This window comes from Tamandua tetradactyla, chromosome 11, assembly GCF_023851605.1.
Source record: "Tamandua tetradactyla isolate mTamTet1 chromosome 11, mTamTet1.pri, whole genome shotgun sequence".
NCBI lineage: Eukaryota > Metazoa > Chordata > Mammalia > Pilosa > Myrmecophagidae > Tamandua > Tamandua tetradactyla.
Window position 1 is genome coordinate 51,496,826 of NC_135337.1, and position 23,572 is coordinate 51,520,397.

General features: G+C 34.8%; 1 protein-coding gene across 4 annotated transcripts in view; it reads left to right on the forward strand.

The window, feature by feature from the left end:
• LRRIQ3 (leucine rich repeats and IQ motif containing 3) overlaps positions 1–23,572 on the forward strand; it is a 178,130-nt gene that overhangs the window by 1,548 nt on the left and 153,010 nt on the right. For 3 of the 4 annotated variants that reach the window (XM_077120619.1, XM_077120616.1, XM_077120618.1), the window contains exon 2: positions 13,834–13,928. The gene's annotated coding sequence lies outside the window, so the exon portion shown is untranslated. Of the gene's footprint in view, positions 1–13,833; positions 13,929–17,181; positions 17,279–23,572 lie in introns of those variants that run through there. The other variant, XM_077120617.1, reaches the window with a different exon arrangement.

A 23,572-nucleotide genomic window follows, 5' to 3' on the forward strand; every position in this document is an offset into this window, starting at 1 on the left:
AAGGATGTGGAGTGTGAGAGAAAGAGAGGAATCACAATGACTACATGAAGGGTGGAGTGGCCATCAACTGGGATGAGGGAGGCTGCAGATGGTTCAGTTGGTGGGTAGTGGGTAGAGTGCAGAATTCAGTTGTCATCCCAGATAAACAAATGTATATGTGTGGAACGTATATGAAATGGAAGTATGTTTGTATGTATTCATATATATATAGGAATCTGGAGTCAGGAGAGAGGTATAGCTAGAGACATAGTTGTTGGAGTTGTCAGTATATAGAGGAAATTAATTTTAAAATATGGAACTAGATAAGGTCCCAAGGGACTGAACACAATAGAGCTTATACACTTATAGACTTTACATTCTAATAAGGTAAAAAGTTAACCAAATAAAATTCCAGATAGTGGTAAGAGCTGTGAAAGAGATAAACAAGGTCATGTAATAGATTTGATAGCATAGAGTATTAAATAGAATGAGCTTTTTTGGATCTGGGAGGATGGTCTTGGAAGGTTTCTTTGAAGAGGTGATGTGTGAGCCGAGAGTCAAATGATGAGAAAGCGCCAGCTTCATAAGTATATGTGGATGATGGCTAGTAGAGAGCAAAAATTAAAGTAAGAGATTAAACAGAAATCACTAGATACTATTGGGGAGGAATCTGATGGCTTGGCATTGTAATACATGTGTTTAATGTGCTTTCCCAGTTTGTACCTTTGTAAATTCTACTTAAAACTTTTTACCCTGAGAGACTTTATGGAGTCTGATTTACAATTTTTAAAACCAGGATTATTGCCTTATACAGAGTTTCAACTTTATTTTAGTTAACTTTGATATTTTATATTTTTCTATAAAATTATTTTTAAGTTTAAAAATGGATTTTATGCAAATTTAAAATAGGGCATATATTTTCCTATAATTAAAATGACAATAAATGTAAAGAACTTCATAATATTTTCTTAATAGTGGTTTTTTTTTTTTTTTTCCTTTTTACATGGGCAGGCACTGGGAATCAAACCCAGGTCTCTGGCATGGCAGGCAAGAACTCTGCATGCTGAGCCACCATGGCCCACCCCATAATATTTTCTTTTTTGTTTTTTTTTAATTTTTTTTATTAATCAAAAAAAAGAAAAGAAATTAACACAACATTTAGAAATCATTCCATTCTACACATGCACTCAGTAATTCTTAGTATCATCACATAGATGTATGATCATCATTTCTTAGTACATTTGCATCGATTTAGGAAAAGAACTAGCAAAACAGCAGAAAAAGATATAGAATGTTAATATAGAGAAGAGAATTAAAATAATAATACTAATAAATATATATATATATATATATATATATAAAGGAAAAAGAAAAAAAACAAAAGATACAAACAAACAAGCAAAAAACGATATTTCAGGTGCAGCTTCATTCAGTGTTCCAACATAGTTACATTACACTTAGGTATTATTGTGCTGTCCATTTTTGAGTTTTTGTATCTAGTCCTGTTGCACAGTCTGTATCCCTTCAGCTCCAATTACCCATTATCTTACCCTGTTTCTAACTCCTGCTGGTCTCTGTTACCAATGATATATTCCAAGCTGATTCTCGAATGTCGGTTCACATCAGTGGGACCATACAGTATTTGTCCTTTAGTTTTTGGCTAGTCTCACTCAGCATAATGTTCTCTAGGTCCATCCATGTTATTACATGCTTCATAAGTTTAGTCTGTCTTAAAGCTGCATAATATTCCATCATAGGTATATGCCACAGTTTGTTTAGCCCCTCGTCTGTTGATGGACATTTTGGCTGTTTCCATTTGCAATTGTAGATAATGCTGCTATAAACACTGGTGTGCAAATGTCCGTCTGTGTCTTTGCCCTTAAGTCCTTTGAGTAGATACCTAGCAGTGGTATTGCTGGGTCATAATCCATTCTGCCATTCTATGTCTTTTGATTGGGAAATTCAGTCCATTAACTTTTAGTGTTATTACTGTTTGGATAATATTTTCCTCTACCATTTGGCTTTTGTATTATATATATCATATCTGATTTTCCTTCTTTCTACACTCTTCTCCATACCTCTCTCTTCTGTCTTTTCGTATCTGACTCTAGTGCTCCCTTTAGTATTTCTTGCAGAGCTGGTCTCTTGGTCACAAATTCTCTCAGTGACTTTTTGTCTATAAATGTTTTAATTTCTCCTTCATTTTTGAAGGACAATTTTGCTGGATATAGAAGTCTTGGTTGGCAGTTTTTCTCTTTGAGTAATTTAAATATATCATCCCACTGTCTTCTAGCTTCCATAGTTTCTGCTGAGAAATCTACACATAGTCTTATTGGGTTTCCCTTGTATGTGACAGATTGTTTTTCTCTTGCTGCTTTCAAGATCCTCTCTTTTTCTTTGACCTCTGACATTCTAACTAGTAAGTGTCTTGGAGAACGCCTATTTGGGTCTATTCTCTTTGGGGTGTGCTACACTTCTTGGATCTGTAAATTTAGGTCTTTCATAAGAGTTGGGAAATTTTCAGTGATAATTTCTTCCATTAGTTTTTCTCCTCCTTTTCCTTTCTCTTCTCCTTCTGGGACACCCACAACACGTATATTTGTGCGCTTCATATTGTCATTCAGTTCCCTGATCCCCTGCTCAAGTTTTTCCATTCTTTTCCCTATAGTTTCTGTTTCTTTTTGGAATTCAGATGTTCCATCCTCCGGTTCACTAATTGTAGCTTCTGTCTCTTTAGATCTACCATTGTAGGTATCCATTGTTTTTTCCATTTTTTCTTCTTTGTCCTTCACTCCCATAAGTTCTGTGATTTGTTTTTTCAGATTTTCTATTTCTTCTTTTTTTTCAGCCCATGTCTTCTTCATGTCCTCCCTCAATTTATTGATTTGGTTTTTGAAGAGTTTTTCCATTTCTGTTCGTATATTCAGCATTAGTTGTCTCAGCTCCTGTATCTCATTTGAACTATTCGTTTGTTCCTTTGACTGGGCCATATCTTCAATTTTCCGAGCATCATCCATTATTTTCTGCTGGTGTCTGGGCATTTGATCAGATTTCCCTTGGTGTGGGACCCGGCTGGTTGAAAGGTTTTTCTGTGAAATCTCTGGGCTCTGTTTTTCTTTTCCTGCCCAGTAGGTGGCGCTCGTGGCGCTCGTCTGTCTGCAGGGGCCCACCAGTAAAAGATGCTGTGGCTCCTTTAACTTGCCAATCCGAATCTCGCAGTTGGCCCGGGAAACCGTGCGTGGAGGGTGTTCACCAGCCGGCCGCCGCGGCTTGGGGGAGTGCCGGTCCAAATTGCCTAGCTGGCCCGAGACGCCAAGCGTGGCGGGAGGGCCCTGCTATCCAACATTCCCAGTCAGACCGGGGAGCCACGTGCGTGGAGGGGACCCCAGTTGCCAGCCGCCCCGGCCGGGAAAACGCGCACCCCTCGGGTATCTCACTGCAGCGGATTCTCCCTGCCCGTTCAGCCGTTCCAGAATGGGTACACTGTCTTTTTGGTCTCTGTTGTGGCTCCGGGAGCTGTTTCGTATTGTTTCTGTTTCTTTAGTTGCTTTTCTGGAGGAGCAATATTTTCTTAAGATTAAAAGATATTCTCTGCATTTAACATTAGGCCCTGCTTAATGTTGATTGTAATTTTTTTCCTGATTAGATTCCTAGAAGTTTCTCTATTATTTTTATTAAAAAGTCAGCTTTTGAAATTACTTAGTTATTCTACTTTCTCTTCTTCTTTAATGTGAAAGTTTAAAGTTCTGCCCTCTTTCAAGCAATTAGACAAGCACAAAGAATAGCATAATAAAGCACACCATTTATCTGCCACCCATAATAAACAAATATTAACATTTTGTCATATTTATCTCAGACCTCTACTTTCCATATTGTGCTGGTTTGAAAGGATATATGTACCCTAGAAAAGCTATGTTTTAATCAAAATCCCATTTTGTAGAGGTAGAATAAGCCCTATTAAATACTGTATGTTTGAATCTGTAATTAGATCATCTCTCTGGAGATGTGACTTAGGGAGTCACATCTTGATGTGATCTTAATGTGATCTTGATTAATCAAGAGTGGTTGTTAAAATGGATTAGGTGGAGATGTGTCTCCACGCATTCAGCTGGGTCTTGATTAGTTTACTGGAATCCTATAAAAGAGTATGACAAGAGAGAAAGCTAGGAGATTCTGAGAGAGCAGAACAGAATGACTTAGCCACGAGAAGCAGAGTCCACCAGCCAGAAACTTTGGGGATGAAAAAGGAAAATGCCTCCCGGGGAGCTCCATCAAACAGGAAGCTAGGAGAAGAAGCTAGTAGATGATGCCATGTCCGCCATCTGCCCTTACAGATAAGAGAGGAAACTTGACCGTGTTCACCATGTGCCCTTCCACTTGAGAAAGAAACCCTGAACTTCATCAGCCTTCTTGAACCAAGGTATCTTTCCCTGGATGACTTGGATTGGACATTTCTATAGGCTTGTCTTAATTGGGACGTTTTCTTAGCCTTAGAACTATAAACTAACAACTTATTAAATTCCCCTTTTAAAAAGCCATTCTGTTTCTGGTATATTACATTTCGGCAGCTAGCAAACTAGAACAGATTTTGGTACCTGAGGAGTGGGGTGCTACTGCTGTTGGCAAATGTTGGAATGGCTTTTAAATGGATAAGGGAAAGATTTTGGAAGAGTTATGAAAACCTTGATAGAGAAGGCCTAAAATGCGTTGAAGAGAATCTTGATAGAAATGTAAACTCTAAAGATACCTCTGACCAGGCTCTAGACAGAAATGAGACGTGTGTCATTACATACTACAAGGAAGGTGATCCTTGTTTTAAAATGGCAGATAGTTTTAATCTGGCAAAGTTGACTAGTGGCTTTAGCTGGAAGGCTGATTTTAAAAGCCATGAACTTGGATATTTAGCAGAAGAGATCTCCAAATTAAATGTGGAAAATACAGCCTGGTTTCGCCTCACAGCTTATAGTGAAATGCGACAGGAAAGAGATAAGCTGAAAAACTGAATTCTTGGGCACAAAGAAACTAGAAATTGATATTCTGGAAAATTCTGGGCTTCCAGGAAGGGTGACCCCAGAGAATAGTGCCCCATGTGAGGTCTTCACCAAATGTAGAACCAGTCAACCATTTCAGAAAAAGCCAGAATTGGACATGATGTTATCCAAGAAGGATTTGTGGAAACTCCTTTGTCTAATGGGCATGATCCAAGCCTGCTGCACAGAAAGCCAACGAGAGTGCTGTGGGACCTGTATAAACAGAGCTGCTGCCAGTCTGGACTGGGCGGTTCAGAGAAGGGACACCTTGGAGACAAAATAACTTCAGGCGCAAAGCCATGGAGACTGAGTAGTCAAGAAGCCTTGGGCCAGGAGAGCAGACCCACCCAAGCCCGTGGAGAAGGTGAGTTTTCCCCAAAGGCAGAGGATGGGCCTTCTACTTTGTGGCAGTGGAAGAGTCATGCCACATCAGGCCTTGGAGAGGATAGAACACATTCCTTGGGGTTTGGGGAGAGCCTGGCTGCCACCACATGGAGGGGTTGAGCATGTGCCCTGGAGAAGGCAGAGAGCCTGGGTGCGGCTCCAATGCTTGGAGAGGGTGTAGCCAAGAAAGAGGTGGTCTCCCCAATGTCCCCCAAGGCTGCATTCAGAGAGAGGTAGGCCTCTGCACAGGCCCTTGGAAAGGTTGGGACTGCCAATTTTTAAAGCCCCGAAGATAAATGACTCTCAGACTTTGAAATCTAATGGATTTTAGCCTGTGCGTTTTCAAAACTAAATGGGTCTGGTGACCCCTGTGTTTCTTCCTCCGTATGGAAATGGGTATATGTATCCTATGACTGTTCCTCCTTTGTATGTTGGCATTAAATAACTTGTTTGAGTTTTACAGGACCAAAGCCAGTGGACAATTTTGTCCTTGGAACAGACCATGCTTATAAGTGACTTTGAGATTTGTATTGGTTTTAGCCTTGTATTGTATTTGTAATGTTACTGAAATGGTTTAAGATTCTCTGATATTGTTATAGAATGAATGTATTTTGTATATGGGGAAAAAATGTTTTTTAGGGTCCAGAGGGTGGAATGTGCTCATTTGCAATGATGTATGTGCCCTAGAAAAGCCATGTTTTAACCAAAATCCCATTTCATGAAGACAGAATAATCCCTATTCAACACTATATGTAATTAGATCATCTCCCTGGAGATGTAGCTCAATCAAGAGTGATTGTTAAAATGGATTAGGGGAGATGTGTCTCCACCCATTTGGGTGGGTCTTGATTGGTTTACTTGATTGGAGTCCTGTGAAAGAGGAAATGTTTTGGAGAATGGGAGATTCTGAGAAAGCAGACAGTGACATAGCCACAAGAAGCAGAGAGTCTACCAACCAGTGACCTTTGGAGATGAAGAAGGAAAGTGCCTCCCAGGGAGCTTCATGAAACAGGAAGCCAGGAGAGAAAGCTAGCAGATGACACTGTGTTTGCCACATGTACTTCCAGATGAGAGAGAAACCCTGACCATGTTCGCCATGTGCCTTTCCACTTGACAGAGAAACTCTGAACTTCATCGGCCTTCTTGAATTCAGGTATCTTTTCCTGGGTGCCTTAGATTGAACATTTCTATAGACTTGTTTTAATTGGGACGTTTTTTCGGCCTTAGAACTATAAACTAGCAGCTTATTAAATTCCCCTTTATAAAAGCCATTCCATTCCTGGTATATTGCATTCCAGCAGCTAGCAAACTAGAACACATGTATGTGTTAAAATGTATGTAAGTGGTATTATATAGTATGTTTATATTCAAAATTCTTTTTTTAATTACATGTAAATTCAAGATTTAGTTATATTTTAAAATTCATGTTATATATAATTCATAGATATTAAGTTCAGTATGGAATAATCTATGAATGATTATATCTAATTTATTTATTTTTGTTGGATGTTTGAGTTTCCAATTTTGGAATAATCACATATGTGAAAATTTCTCCAGTGACTAGCCCTAGAAGTAGAATGTTGGGGACTTGGGTATGTGCATTTTCGACTTCTTTAGAAAACTGAAATTGTTCTCAAGAGTTGTTGAACAGATTGGGTTATTTTATTCTCCCATCAGCTCAGACTCCTGAGCACTTCCATATCTTCACAGCCTTGGTATTTAAATGTTTGCCAATCTGAAACATATATCTTCTTATTTTGATTTGCATTTCCTTTATCACCAGTGATTTTGAGCATCTTTTCAAATCTTTTTTTTTTTTTTTTTGGCCCCTTGGATTCTTCTGGAAATTTTATCTTTGTATCCTTTGCCCACTTTATTTTTTAATGAATTTTTATGTTTATACCTAAAAATACTTACAGAGCAAAATACATAAATACATGTTTTTTGAAAAAAATCATTCAAAATAATATGGATGTATTTGAACTGAAAAACTGAAAGCCCCCTGTCCACTTTGTACCATTCTCCTATCTCCATCACCTTTTCACATAGTAACCATGCATATCAGTGTGTTCTATTTCTTTGGAGTCCTTTCAACTGTCTATTTTCTATTGATTGTATACCTAGTGCAAGTGTATGACCAGTTTATTTTGGTATTTCCATTTATTCCATTTGACTATTTGATTCTCTTTGTACTACTTTCATATTTTTTCAATATTGCTTTATAATAACTGTTAAATATGGCTTTATGAATTCTCTCTCCTATTTAAAATTGCCTTTGCTATTCTTAGCTCTTCAATCTTTTAAAATTAGCTTGTCAAGTTCCACAAAAATTTTGTTTTTGTACTTCAGTTCTATTTTATTTAATTGGCTTCCTATGGATAAACATTAGCTAATTTTTAATCATTTGGTATCATAAACAGTGCTGCAGTGAACAGGATGGTGCATGCTTCGTTGTATACATATAAGGGATAACTTTAGGATAATTCCTAAAGGTGGAATTTGTTGGTCAAAAGGTTCTTCCATGTTTTAGTTTGTTAATGATGCTGCCAGAATGTAATATATGAGAAATGGAATGGGTTTTAAAAAGGGAATTTATTAAGTTACAAGTTTGCAGTTCTAAAACCATAGAAATGTCAAAACTAAGGCAGCCAGAGACAGATACCTTAACTTCAGGGAAAAGGCCAATGACGGTTGGGGTTTTTCTCTCAGCTGGGAAGGCACATGGAGCTTTTTTTTTAACTGGCTTCTTCAAACAGCTTAGCTAGCAGCATTTTCTTTCTGCATCTCCAAAGGTCTCTGGTTGTGTGGGTGCTAAAGTTTTTTTCCAAAATGTTTCCCTCTTAAAGGACTCCAGTAAGCAACCCCACCTTGAATGAATGGAGACACTTCTCCATGGAAACCACCTAATCAAAATGTGCTACCCACAATTGGGTGGGTCATAGCTCCATAGAAACAATAAAAAGATTCTACCTATTCTAGTTTGCAAGCTGCCAGAATGTGATATATGAGAAATGGAATGGGTTTTAAAAGGGGGAATTTATTGGGCAGGCCATGGTGGCTCAGCAGGCAGAGTTCTTGACTGCCATGCCAGAGACCCTCATTCGATTTCCAGGGCCTGCCCATGTAAAAAATAATATATATATATATATATATATATATATATATAAAAGGGGAATTTATTAAGTTGTAAGTTTATGGTTCTAAGGCTGTGAAAATGTCCAAATTAAGACAAGGCTATAAAAATATCCAAATTAAGGCATCAGCAAGAGGTTACCTGCACTCAAGGAAGGCTTATGAAGGTTGGGGTTTCTCTTTCAGCTGGGAGGGCTCATGGTGATGTCTGCTAGCTTTGTCTCCCGGCTTCTTGTTTCATGATGCTCCCCCGGGGGCATTTTCCTTCTTCATCTCCAAAGGTCTATGGCTATGCAGACTATGTTGTTTCTGGTGGCTCTAAAGCTTTGTCCAAAATGGTTCCCTCTTAAAGGGTTCCAGTAAGCAACCCCACCTTGAATGTGTGGAGATACAGCTCCATGAAAACCATTTAATCAAAAGTTACCACCCACAATTGAGTGGGTCACATCTCCATGGAAACAATCAAAAATCTTCCATACAACAGTATTGAATGTGAATTAAAGAACTTAGTTTTTCTGGGAAACACAACAGATTCAATCCAGCACATCACCCAACAATATTGATTTAGGATTAAAGAACTTGGCTTTTCTCAGGTACACAACAGCTTTAAATAGCACATTCCATTTGAATTTTTCATAGATGCTGTCCAATTTACATTCCCACCTATTATGTGAGTTTTCACATACTCTTAAAAATACAGAGTATTATGAGCCTTTTTAATGCGATTTTATTGCAATATATTCACATACCAGATAATCCATCCAAAGTATACAATGGCTCACAGTATCATCATATAGTTGTGCATTCATTACCACAATCAATTTTTAGAACATTTCATTACTCCAAAAAAAAGATAAATGGAATAAAAATATAAAGAACATCCAAAATATCCCATACTCCTTATCCCCCACCATTATTTACTTATTTATTTTGTCTTTATTTTATTACTCATCTGTACATACAATGGATAAAGGGAGTGTCAGTTAAACGGTTTTCACAATCACACAGTCACACAATAAAAGATACATAAGTATATACTCTTCATCAAAAAACAAGTCTACTGAATTAAGTTCAACAGTTTCAGGTATTTTCTTCTAGCTGTTCTAATACACTTGAAACTAAAAAGGAATATTCAGCTAATGCATAATAACCTCCAGAATGACCTCTCTGCTGTATTTGAAATCTCATAGCCACTGAAACTGGCTTCTTTTCCTCCTTTTGCTCTAGAAGGTGTTCTCAATCTCACAATGCTGGGTCCAGCTCATCCCTAGGAGTTGTGTCCCAAGTTGCCAGGGAGAGTTACATCTCTGAGAGTCATGTCCCACGTAGCAGGGGGGATGGGTAGTGAGTTTACTTGCAGAGTTGGCTGAGAGAGAGAGGCCACATCTAAGCCACAAAAGAGGTTCTCTGGACATGACTCCTAGGAATAATTATGAGTAGATGTAGCTTTTCCTTTGTATGAATAAGTTTCATAAGGGCAAACCCCAAGCTCAAGGGTTTGATATATTAATTTGTGAATCCCTAATGCATTTAAGAATATCAGGAATTTCAGAGGTGGGGAAGTTTTATATTTCCCCATTTTTTTCCCACTCCCTCAAAGGGACTTGGCAAATACTTGTTTATTTTCTGCCCAAGATACTCTGGGATGCATCAGTGTATTATATTAACCTGCACAGAATAAAAAAGATCTTATCCCCTATTCTAGGTAGATATGTTGTTTAAATAAACTGACCACACAGGTTAAATTAGTGTGCTACAGAAAATATAAGCTTTGTACCAAATGAACATCCATTCCTTTGGTCTCACACAGATGTTGAAGTTCTAAAATAACAGTCAGTATCATTCTATACCCTGTAATAGTCCTAACCAAGTCCTTTCATTCGTATCTCTAATTGAAGTCTGATCTTGTGACCCTTTTTTGATCATTCCATTCTGACAAATAAAATATGTTGTTTGTAGTTCATTTACATTCTCTTATCATGTATTGAGCACAGTATCAAATATTTAAAAGTATTTGCATTTCCTGTATGTTGTACATTTTCATTAGATTGTTCATTTTCCTGTTAATTTGTAGGTATATTAAGGAAATTCTTAAGGAATCTTTATTCCTTAAGAATATGCTTTTCAGTTCATCTGCATAGAAAACAGCTTTCTCTATATGTTAAAATGTTGTAGTCATTTTGTTGTTTGATGAATCCGCATGTAAATTTTAATGGAAACTTGAGATACTATATGTAAGCCAACTAAAATTTGCCTCTATCCCAATCCAGAAGTTTTACTTATACTAACCTGGAAATATCCTAGTCTTTTCTTGTATTTTATGGGAATGTGAATTTCCTTCTCTTTGCTAAATGTTTAGCATTAATGGTCTCATTTTAAGTGACAACTTCCTTTTCTTCCTTACACCACATTAGAGCTAGCTACGAGAAGATCAGATAAGCATTTGTTTTCCTTTTATGCACATACATCCATTAGGCTGCTGTGCTGGTTTGGAAGGATGTATGTCCCCTAGAAAAGCGATATTTTAATCAAAATCCCATTTCATAAAGGCAGAATAATCCCTATTCAATACTGTATGTTTGAAACTGTCATCAGATCATCTCCATGGAGATGTGATTTAATCAAGAGTGGTTGTTAAACTGGACTAGATGATGACATGTCTGTACCCATTTGGGTAGGTCTTGATTAGTTTCTGAAGTCCTATAAAAGAGGAAAAATTTTGGAGAATAAGCTTTAGAGAGAGCAGAGCAGAACGACATAGGCATGAGAAATGGAGTCCACCAGCCAGTGACCTTTGGAGATGAAGCAGGAAAATGCCTCCTGGGGAGCTTCATGAAACAGAAGCCAGAAGAAGAAGCTAGGAGGTGACACTATGTTTGCCATGTGCTCTTCCAGATGAGAGAGGAACCTGGACTGTGTTCACCATGTGCCTTTCCAAATGAGAGAGAAACTCTGTTTGCCATGTGCCCTTCCACTTGAGAGAGAAACCGTGAACTTCATTGGCCTTCTTGAACTGAGTTATCTTTCCCTGGATGCCTTTGATTGGACATTTCTATAGAATTGTTTTAATTGGGACATTTTCTCAGCCTTAGAGCTGTAAACTAGCAACTTATTAAATTCCCCTTTTAAAAAACCATTCTGTTTCTGGTATACTGCATTCCGGCAGCTAACAAACTAGAACATCTGCGTATTTCATACTTTGTAACTTATTTTCCTTAGTGTCTTTTCTTAATAGTTAAACTTATACTAAAATGCTGGGGGTGGAGGGGCTCTATATTTTACACGTGTGTGTGTGTGTGTGTGTGTGTGTAAAAAAATTATATATATATATCCCACCTGGGCCCAATGATGTGCTCATATTGGCCCCCAAGAGCCGATTGTGTGCAACTTTCACTTTCAGTGATACCATGTTGATAGCTTGCAGTCTGTCATGGAGAGAGTATTTACACCAGATTCTGCAAATCAGGCCTGCCCTCACCTACAGAAAACCGGTTAAATATTTGCCAGCACACTACTGCCCAACTGCCTTGGCCCACAACGTCCTTCACATGGTATTTATGTGGGGGATCAATTCAAGGAGGACCCTTAGATGAGTATAGTGGTTGAAAATTAAAAAATTAAAGTAAAAAATAAAACAAAAGCAGTTTTGAGATTTGGTATTAATGTAACTTGGGGAATGTTGGTGCTATTGATAGTATAGGAAAAGGAGAAGGCTGAGCACTAGTTTGTTAGGGAAGATTATGAGTGCAGTTTGGATTTAAGTTTGACATGTTTACTGGGTGTCAATGTTGATAAATCCTAAAATCAGCTGTATGGGGCTATGGTTTTTATGAGAATTTGGGGTTAAGTAGTGGATTGAGGAATCATCATGTATGAGAATGAAGTTATCAAGGGCCAAAGTGTAGAAAGATGAGGAAGGGGCTGAGGTTTGGGTCTTGAGAAATAACTGCAGGTATGAGAAAAGGGTAGAAAGAATACCCTTGAAAAAAGTCAGAAATAGTACAGTGTTCAAGAGAGGTATATGAAGAATTCAAATTTTTGCATTCTGGCATCTCTATAAGCTCTGAGGGAGGAATGTTTCAGTGATTTAGGGGAAAATGGAGCTGAGGAAAGGCTATTGATTTTGTTAAATAAGAAATCACTGAAGCTATTCAAGAATTCTAAAGTTCTGTGAGGATGGTAGAGACACCAACTAGATTATAGGAAGTTATGTATTATTTATATCATATGTCTTTCAAGTAAGATTTGGAAATAACTTTAAACATTAAATCATACAAGGTACAATATAATTAAAAGAATTCGATTGAAGTTGACAAAGCAAAAATAGGTATATTTGAGAAGAATAAGATATTGCAGTTGAGTGCTAAATTTATATCTGAACTTTTGGACACCTAGAATAAAAAGGGAAGTATGCTGAGAAATATCACTGATCAATGAATTTAGGCTCATATAAAGAAGCAGATTTCTATTTCTGGCACTAATTTTGAATGCCAACTAGAAGTTAGCATTTAAATCTTATTTAAAGAATAATGGATAGCAAAATGAATGTTTTCTTCTGTGGTTTTGAAAAAAACCCCACATTTTTAGATGTACACATTGTTTATAATACCCATCTATAAAGGCAGTAAATATGAGTTTTTTGTACTTATGGGTGATATGTTTACTAATGCAAGATTCTAACTGGTAGAGGAGAACTGACATATGTTTAGCATCAGCCACGTGGCCTAGAGTTTTATGTATTCAGTCTCAATGGGTAACTGGAATGATTAGTAGAAAACAGAGGTAGATTCACAATAGTACAGCTGGGTCCAATTCTGACCATTAGGAAGCTGGTAATGGCAGGACATCCAGGAGCCCAGGGCTCATTTTATACCAATCAAACACTAGTCCTAAGGTAGCAATATTAATTTCAGTTTCTGTAACTACATGAGAGGAAGATAGGATTCTGAATATATGCTTTTAGTTAGGGTTGGTTCAAGAATTGAGATGAATAGCTTTTGATCTTGTATTTAAGTAGAGTTAGCGATAGCAAGTATTGATGAAAATGCTATTTTCAAGGCTGATTTCAATTAATGATGTATTAGTTTTAATTTTTTTAAAGGTTCTATCAATATATGTGAACTCTTAGCTCTCAAAAATTAACTTTCCCTTAGGGAATTAGCAACACTGTTATTCCATCTAAATTGTTTACTTTTTTAGTCTACTCCAGTCTGTATAATCAGTTTTGGGTACAGGAGTTTTGAGTAGGTTCAGGGTAAGATTAAAGAAAATAGGTCATTTCCATTCATTTTCCAAATATCTTTTGTAGAAAGGAGATAAACAAAGAAGAGATGAATTAACTGTTTGAAAAGCAACAGCAGCAGCAACAAGAAAACAAAACAACTTTTCTTCTTGGTTAAAGAGGTAAGTGGAATTCCTATAAATTTACTTCAAAGAATGTCATTTATCAATATTTTACTGTGGTTAAGGTAGTTGTGTAGGAATTTCCCTGTTTCATTTTGTTCAGGTAGTTATTTTTTTGGGCAATGGTAAACAGATTTCATAGGCAGGATTTTCTATAGATGAAGCTTTGTCAGAACCAGTTCTATTTCTGGAAGTCAAATCTTTTAAAATTGTCAGTTAATGGATGCTTAGGACACATAAATGCTTTACAACAGCTTTTTAAGGAGATTTTATGACAGCATGGTGAATATTTATGTTAAATTGGCAAGTGAAAAAATGAATATAATAAACGATATATCATGATTAGAGAAAAGAAACAAATTATCCACATAAAATATGCTGGAAATAAAAATACCATATTGTCTGATGGCTTTTGTTCTTCCTCTTTTTCTGTTTTTCCCAATTTTTCATTAATGTTAATTTTTTAAGTACAAAGTAAATGAAAAAAAAGCATGCTATGTGAGTGGGGTTGATTTCCTTGGCAGTTGTTTGTATGATGTAAAAAAAAAAAAAATCTAGGGATTTTGTTTGTTTGTATTAAGTATAAACAAACAATGAGATGTGATTGTTTAAATAGTCTTAAGCTATCATAACCAGAGTTAAAATATTCTAGTTCAGGTGAGTAGTAAGCTCATTAATTCTATACCAGTCAAATCACACTGGAAGTGGTGGTTAATTCAGGATTCCGTATTTTAAAAGGGACATCAGTCATGTCCAGACTATACTGGACTATAGTAAATTGAAATTTCATATTCTATGGAGGAATTTGGGATTTTTCTTCTCTTTGAGGAGAGTGGAGAGAACCTGAAGAGCTGCCACAAAGACGAATGGGATCGAATTTTTAAAACAACTTTATTGAAGTATACTTTATGTATCATAAAATACACTCTGTACAATGTAAGATTTTTAGTAAAATTACCATGTTCTACAAACCATCACTATAACCCAGATTTTGGGCATTTCCACCACCTCAATAAGATGTCTTATGCTCATTTATACTTAATGCTAGTTAGATTATTTTTTATAACTTTAAACAAAACTATGACCATTTGGGGGAAGTTATAGTAAAGAACTGCATCTTAAGTTCTTTCTCCTTTTTCATAAGAAGCAGTTGAAGCCAAATCATGAGTGTCCTGGCTTCTGGCTCTGGATGAGCCGAGCACTCTCCTGCCCTCAGTTTTGGTCATGGAGTTCATGATGCTTGGGTGGTTGGGTCATGTGAGGACTCTACCCCCTTACCTTACTGTGTTTCATCTCTCTGTTTTTTGTTTCTTTTTGTTTTTATTTATTTACTTTTCATCTCTCTGTTTAACCATTGCTTTCTCCTCCTACTCTTCCTGACCTGCTGCTTAAAGCAAAATCCTCTTTTACTATTCCATTTGAATACATTAACTTAGCCAGCCTATTTTCAATTTATTTCGTCAATACTTTTTTCCACTGTGCCCTATTGAAGGAACCCTTGCTCTTCTTATCTCCCTGGAATGCAGGGCAAATTCTTATCTGTACCCCACCCCCTCTGCTTTTCTTCCTGGTTGTGTGTGTGTGTGTGTGTGTGTGTGTGTGTAGATTATTTAAAATGGAATGCCCAGGTAGTAAAATAATAATAATCTACATTGTGTAGATATTTAGAGGAGGTGCCTGTTTGTTGGGGATTATAAATTAGTAGAGTCAAGAACTAAAATCTAATTATTGTAGTGCAATGTTTATTATTTTAAATAAAAGTATATTAGTGGGACAGCTTTAGAAGATCCAAAATCTGTTTTGTGCCTCTTAACCAGGATTGTTTGGTCAGGAGAAACAAATATTTGCCATGCAAAATTGTCCTTATTAAGAGCTTGTGAATTTCTGTACAGATGTTTCCCTGTGGATGTTTTCATTAGCTTTGAAGTTTCTTATTCTATCCATCTTCTGGTTCATCACTTTTTAGATTTTTTTTTCTTTTTACATTTACAGTTTTATAGTTTATAATTGTAGAAAAAAATAAAAGTTGAAATGATGTTTTTGAAGAACACTTTTGTTCTGAACATAAATAAACAGGTTTCTAAATATTAAAAATTTAAATACCTTTAAAGGGGGGGAAAGATATACTGATAACAAATAAATCCTGATTCCTTACTCCAAATGACTTTTATGGCATTTGAAAACCTGTTGGATATGTCATGAAAGTGCATGGTTTCCAACAATCAGGATTATTTATATTAATTTATTATACCCATTATATTCCATTTTCAGTTGCCAGGAGATTTTATATACTGTTCTGACTGTTCTGCTAGAAAACTCTCTTTCTGATTTCTACATGTCATTTGTAATAGAAAGTCATGTTGGATCTTCATCCAAATTGGGTTGACTGCAGTAAATCTGTTGACCAAATAAAAGGTATTCAAAAATATAATTGCCTTATTTTATTAATAAAGATGGGCCTAAATATACTGGAGATATTTTAAACCAAAAAGCAAAATATGTGTAAAATATTACTAATTATAGTGTTTATGGCCATATTTTCTAAAAAATATAACCTTTTTCCTTATTTCATCAATTTATTTTATGTGCAGAATCTTAGCAGTTGTTGTGATAATTCTGGAGTCCAATATCCAGAATTCCATTTCTTTAATAATATCACAGTTAATGCTTAGAAAATAGTTACATGCATGTAGACCACCAAACCTAATGTTGTATTTCAATATACTTTTTATTTAATATATTAACATATCTGTATTCCTAATATATAAAAATTCCAATGAATGAGTGTGAAGACTACAGGTAATTATTAACAGTTAAAAACAGTATTTATTTGGAAATCTTAAAAAATATGTATCATATTTAAAAAGGAAATAACTACACAGAATAAAAAATTTTTACTTCTGAATATTTAATTTAGATATTTTTAAATTATAATCTCATGCAGTTCCCCTTCATATAGTTGACAAAACATTTTTTAAATGGGAAAAGTTGAGAGCAGTGTTGAGACTTTTATAATGGATGAATGTTGTATTTTATAAAGACACGTTTTCAGAGTGTGTTCAAAAATATATACTAATTAAAAAACTAGTATTTTGTTAGATACAAACCAATGAAAGGTTTACTAATAACGACACTGATTTCACTTTAACTACAGAGCTTCTTGAAGTTGTTATTGGAGCCCTAATGCTTTCTGTCATTAAGTTGCCTTTTAAATATTGTATTATTATTTGCATTTGATAATATACATACTTGTACATTTTTAAAAGGAATTTTAAAATTATCATATTTAAAAGTTCAGAAGTTACTGGAATCCTCCTTTTTATAGTCATATGTAAAATTGGAAGCACTTGGTAAGTAGGCTTTTTGTTAGGTGGAGAAGTTCTCTACTGCAGTGGATTTCTTGGTGGGCAGTGGACTCACCTGCACCCATAGCTGTAGAGATAGAAATATGATCCAGGAGCTATGCTGTGGTATCTAGGCATTTGTATTTTTCTGTCTATTCTGATGTAAAGTAAAAAATGAGAAACAAAATTAAATATTGCATAAGCAGTATAAAACAAAATGTGAAAAACTTCCAGCTACCCAAAATGAGTGGGAAATGTGACAAAATATTTAAAATAGTCTAAATAATTGAAATATATTTTATTTTCTAAATATAGAATACTAGTTTGAAAAAATAGTAATCTGCAGTTATTTCTCTATAACTTATTGATCATAGTCAAGTTTTACTTTAACTGGCAATAATGGTATTATATTATGCATTCTTCTGGAATCTGTTTTTTTTTTTTTTTTAATTTTAAGTTTTTATATAAACTGCCAAATAAATGCTCCTGGTGGAGAGGAATATTAATGTAATAAAGACAACTATAGATTAATGTAATATATGGAAAAGCTTACTTATATGTAAGTAAGCTTATATATAAGCTTTAAAAATTTATTTTAGAATTTATATAAACTAACATAAACAAATTAAAAAATAAATTTAGGTTAGTTTAAAAAAAAAAAACAAACCTGTGTAAAACAAAAATCTATTAAGAGGGGCCAAGAAATTTGTTTCCTGGCACCCAGGAGAAAAAATTGGATATTTGAACATTAATTTAGTTCTGAATGTCCTGACAGATAGGGAAAGGATGTACCGTAAGATTTCTCATTATATGCTGAAAGGAAGGGCAGAGAATTGTTTGGAGAGATTTATTTTCTTAGCACTAAAAATCTGAAAGACAAGTTTACAAATGCTGCTTTTTATTATAAAGGAAACTTCACGTGATCTGGGTAAAGTATTTAATTTTTATATGTTTGGATCTTTATAGGGCCTTCTTGTATAAGATAACTATAAAATATTCCCCACAAATATTTGAGAATAGAATCAGAGATTATAATTTTTATAAATTAATTTGTTACTTTTTGAAGGATACATTCTATCTTGAATTGTTAGTTGAGCTATATTTATATTAATAGCATTTATTCTGTAACACTTGCAGTGAACCAGACACTCTTCTAAAGGCTTTATGTCAGTTAACTTATCTAGTCCTCAGAACAATTCTGTGGCTTAAGCACTATTACTATCTTCATTTTATAGGGGAGGAAACTGAGGCAAAGAGAGGATATATAGAGAGAGGATATATAGCCTGGCCACTCAGCTCAGAACAACTTAAAGTTCAGTTTTTCTTTCTATCTTGCTTATAAGCTGCTTGAAAAAGTGAAAATAACTTCAAAACATGAAAGGTTAGTTCTTGCAAATAGAATTGCTTGTCAGCTCTTTGTGATCAGGGTCTTGACTTTTTTCCACCACAAATATCCAAGTGTCTGGTATTTTGTGGCATTAAATATTTGTTGATTTCAAAGGTAAAATGACAAAAGGAGGAGGAAAGTAAACTCAGTTTGTTTAGAGGATGAGACCATAAAAGAAAATACAAGGAAGATCTGAGAAAGTTGAGACATTCTTGTATCTTGTGAAAAAAGAAGTATAACAATAAGCTGGATAGATAGGTTAAAAACTTGGAAGCCATCACTTGTCCTCATAGCTGGGAAAAAGCTAAACAAATTGAAAGTCAACAATTCTCCTTACATGCATCAGACACTTTAGTTCACAGAACAAACTGCCAACCCCAAAACTGGAGAGATAGGGAAATAGAGAGATCCTTAACTTACTAGGAGAAGCAAGATAGTTGAAGTCCAGCACTGGAGCCAGTACCAGTAGGAACACTTTGTAAATGTCAATTTCCTGGAGGCTCAGTGGGTACTAGCTTGAGAGTGAAAATCTTTGGAGAGAGTAATGTTAAGAGGGCTCTCGCACTTCTGTGAATTTTATCTCCAGGAGTCCCACCAGGTTCTCAGGGTGAAGATCAGATAAGAATCTCCTCGTATTTTCAGGAGGGGGAGGAAAAAATAACCATTTTTAAATACGCCTATATCATTCCATTATCCTTAAGAAAAACCTGCACTCTCAAGAGAAACTGTATTTCTAGAGCCTAATCAACTTGGGACTTACCAGAGTTTAAGCACTGGGGGAAGGGAAATACCTAACTCCAGTCCCCTCTAACCTTCCTGTCTCAATTAAAGAGGTGGGAGGAAGTTAAGAAGCATTTGTGAAGATTATAGTTAAGAGCACAGGCTCACTAAAAGATTGATACATAAAAATATTTTGGAATGCTTCCCTTCTCTGCATATTTTACCACCACATCTGTTGCGCTCTTGAATCATAACAGGGATTGAAAGTGAAAGAAAAGCAAGGCTCAGCCATATTTAAGGAGTGTTTTGGAAACCCAAACACAACAGGAGACAAAAACAAGGAAGAAATTTTAGACTCAGACACTTACAGTTGCAGCACACAGTAAATATAGCCTAACTACTAGCCAGATGAATATAATCTCCTATTAAAGGCCTATTTACCTCAGTTCCCTTTTCCCAGTTAATTATGCGCAGCTATCAACAAAAAATTACAAGTCATGCTAAAAGACAAAAAAACTGTGTGATGAAACAAAGCAATCATCAGAACCATACTTGAATATGGTAGAGATTTTGGAATAATCAGACCAGAAATTTAATATAACTATAACTAATATGCATATGGGCTCTAATGGAAAAGTGGACAACATGCAATAACAGATGGATAATGTGAGCAGAGATGGAAACGATAAAAAAGAATAATAGAAGATGCTAGAGATAAAATGCCAGTAACAGAAATGAAAAGTGTCTTTGATGTGCTCTGCAGTATACTGGACTTGGCCAAGGAAAGAATAAATGAGCTAGAAGATATGTCAAGAAAAACTTCACAAACTGGAAAGCAAAGAGGAAAAGACTGAAAGAAAAGGAACAGAATATCCAAGAACTGTGAGACAACTACAAAAGGTGTAATATACACGTGATAGAAATATTAAAAGGTAAAAAATTAGAGAAAGGAGTAAAAGAAATATTTGAAGTAATAGTGACTGAGAATTTTAAAAGACTTTCTCAGACAAACACAAATTTCATAGAATTTGTGGTGAGAAGATCTTTCTTGCAAGAAATGTTAAAATAAGTTTCTCAAAATAAATAAATAAATAAAATAAGTTTCTCAGAGAAACAAAAAAATGATATGGGCCAGAAACTCAGATCTACATAAAGAAAGGAAGAACACTGAAAGGGAATAAATTGAAGGCAAAATAAAATATTTTATTTTTCTTATTCTTAATTGATCAATCAGATAATAATTTGTCCAATATAATAATAGAAACAGTATATTTGTTGATTATAGCTTATGGACAAGAGAAGTGAATGACAGCAATGATATAAGGAACAAGAGAGAGGAATTAAGAATATTCTAAGATATTTGAAGTATTCATGATGTAGTATTGTGTTATTTAAAAGTGGACTTAGATTTCTTGTAAAGGTATGTTGCAAACTCAAGGACAAGCACTAAAACTATTGAAAAATAAGTATAATTGATATGCTTAGATGAGGAAATGGGATCATATAAAATGGTCATTTTAAACAAAAGAAGGCAGAAGAAGAATGAAAGACCAAAAACAAACAGAGCAATAGCAGCAAAATAGAAAACAGCTACACATATAGTAATCCAAACATATCGATAATCACTGTTTGAGTGGATAAAAACAAAACCCAATTAAGCTCATGTGGAACATCTGCCAACACAGACCACATTCTGGGCTATAAAGCACAGTTCAACAAATTAAAAGAATAGAAATCATACAAATTATTTTTTCAGATTACAATGGGATTAAACTAGAAATTAATGAAAGATGGCTGGAAAATTCTAAAATATTTGTTGATTAAACAACACATTTTAAAATAGCACATGGGTTAAAGAAGAAGTTTCAAGAGAAAATAAATACTTTGAGCTAAATGAAAAGGAAGATACAACTTATCAAAATTTGTGGAATACAGCAAAAACAATGCTTAGATGGAAATTTATAGCATTAAATGCATATATTAGAAATGAAGAAAGATCTAAAACTAGCAATCTGAGATTTCACCTTAGGGAAATAGAGAAAGAAGAACCAATTAATACAAACTGAGTCCAAGAAAAGAAAGAAAAATTAGAGCAAAAGTCAATGAAATTGACAACAGGGACTCATTAGAGGAAATCAACAAACCAAATCTGGGCTCTTTGAAAAGCTCAATAAAATTAACTACTGTCTAGGCAGGCTTACCAAGATTAAAGGAAGACAAAAATTTTTAATATCAGAAATTAAAGAGGCACCATCACTACTGATCAGATGAACATTAAAAGGATATTAAAGGAATATTATGAACAGCTCTATGCCCATAAATTTGATAAACTGAATGAAATCCCTTTAAGACAAAATGTCTGAAGACTTATAAAAGGAGAAATAAATAATCTGAATTGCCCTATATCTATTAAAGGAATTATATCAATCATTAATAACCTTCCAAAACAGAAAGCACCAGGCCCAGATGGTTTCACTGATGAATTCTACCAAGCATTTATAGAAGAAACGATACCAATACTTGCCTAACTTTTTGAAAAGAATTCTTCCTAACTCATTTTATGAGGCCAGTGTTACCCTAGTATCAAATCAGATAAAGTTATAAGAAAGGAAAATTATATACCAATATCTCTCTTGAACATAGATGCAAAAACTCTCAACAAAATATTAGCAGATTGAATCCAACAATGTATAAAAACATTATACACCATAACAAAGTAGAATTTATCCAGGTATGCAAGTGTGGTTCACTATTCAAAAATCAATGAATGTAAAACAGCAAATCAATAGACTAAAGAATAAAAGTCATATTATCATATAATAGATACAGAAAACACACTTCACAAAATCCAACAGCCGTTCATGATAAAAACTCTCTGCAAACTAGGAATAGAAAGGGACATCATTCATTTGATAAAGAATATATATATTAAAAATTCCTCTGCTAACTTAATGATGAAAAATAGATACTAAGATTAGGGAAAAGGCAAGGAAATCCCCTCTCACCATGCTTAGCCAATATTATACTGAAAGTCCGAGCAAATGAAATAAGACAAGAAAATAAATTAAGATGTAAACAAATTGGGAATCAAGAAATAAAATTGTCTTTGTTCACAAATGATATAAATGTCTATGAAGAAAATCACAAGAATTGACAAAAATAAAACTGAAAAGGAATTACAGCAAAGTTTCAGGATACTAGGTTATTGTTCAGAAGTCAATTGCTTTCATATACTCTAGCAATGAAGAATGGAATTTGAAATAAAAACAACAACAACAATACCATTTACAATAGTACCAACAAAAATAATATACTTAGTTATTACTCTTAAAAAAATGTGCAAGTTTTCTATAGCAGAAACTGAAAAATTCTGATGAAAGAAATCAAAGATCTAAATTCAGAGATATTACATGTTCATGGATAAGAAAACTTAATTTTGTGAATACATCAGTTTTCTCAAATTTATCTATATATACAATACACCCTCAATAAGAATTTCATCAAGTTATTTTGCAGATATTGACAAAATGATTTTTAAGGTTTATATGATAAGGCACAAGACCCAGAATAGCCAACACTGTTAAAGTACCTTTAACAGTATCTTTGAGGAAAAAGAGCAAAATGTTCGAGTTGATGCTGCCTGACTTCAAGATTTACTATACAGCTACAATAATCAAGACAATGTGATATTACTAAAAGAATAACAAATAAATAAGTGAACCAGAATAGAGGGCCTAGAAATAGACCCAAACAAATATAGAGAAGAGCTCTTGAGAGAAGAACAAAGGCCATTCATTTCAACAAATGGTGTTGGAGCAACTGGATATCCACATGAAAAAAAAATCTAAACCTAAGACCTTACATCTTTCAGAAAAGTTAACTCAAAGTGAATCATAAATCTAAATGTAATACACAAAACTATAAAACTTCTGAATATCACATAGGAGAAAATTCAGTTGACTTTGGGATTGGCAATGACATTTTAGATAGAACACCAAAAGCATGAGCCGTGAAAAAAAAATGGTGATATTCATTTAAACTAAATATGGGAAAGCTTCCAGGAAAATGGTGGCATCAAGTGAGGCATAACTTACTCCTCCACCAAAAATACCTAGAGAACAGAGAGAAACTGTCCAAAGCAATGATTCTGGGGGTTGGGAAACTAGGGAAGGACAATTGCAACATACAAAGAA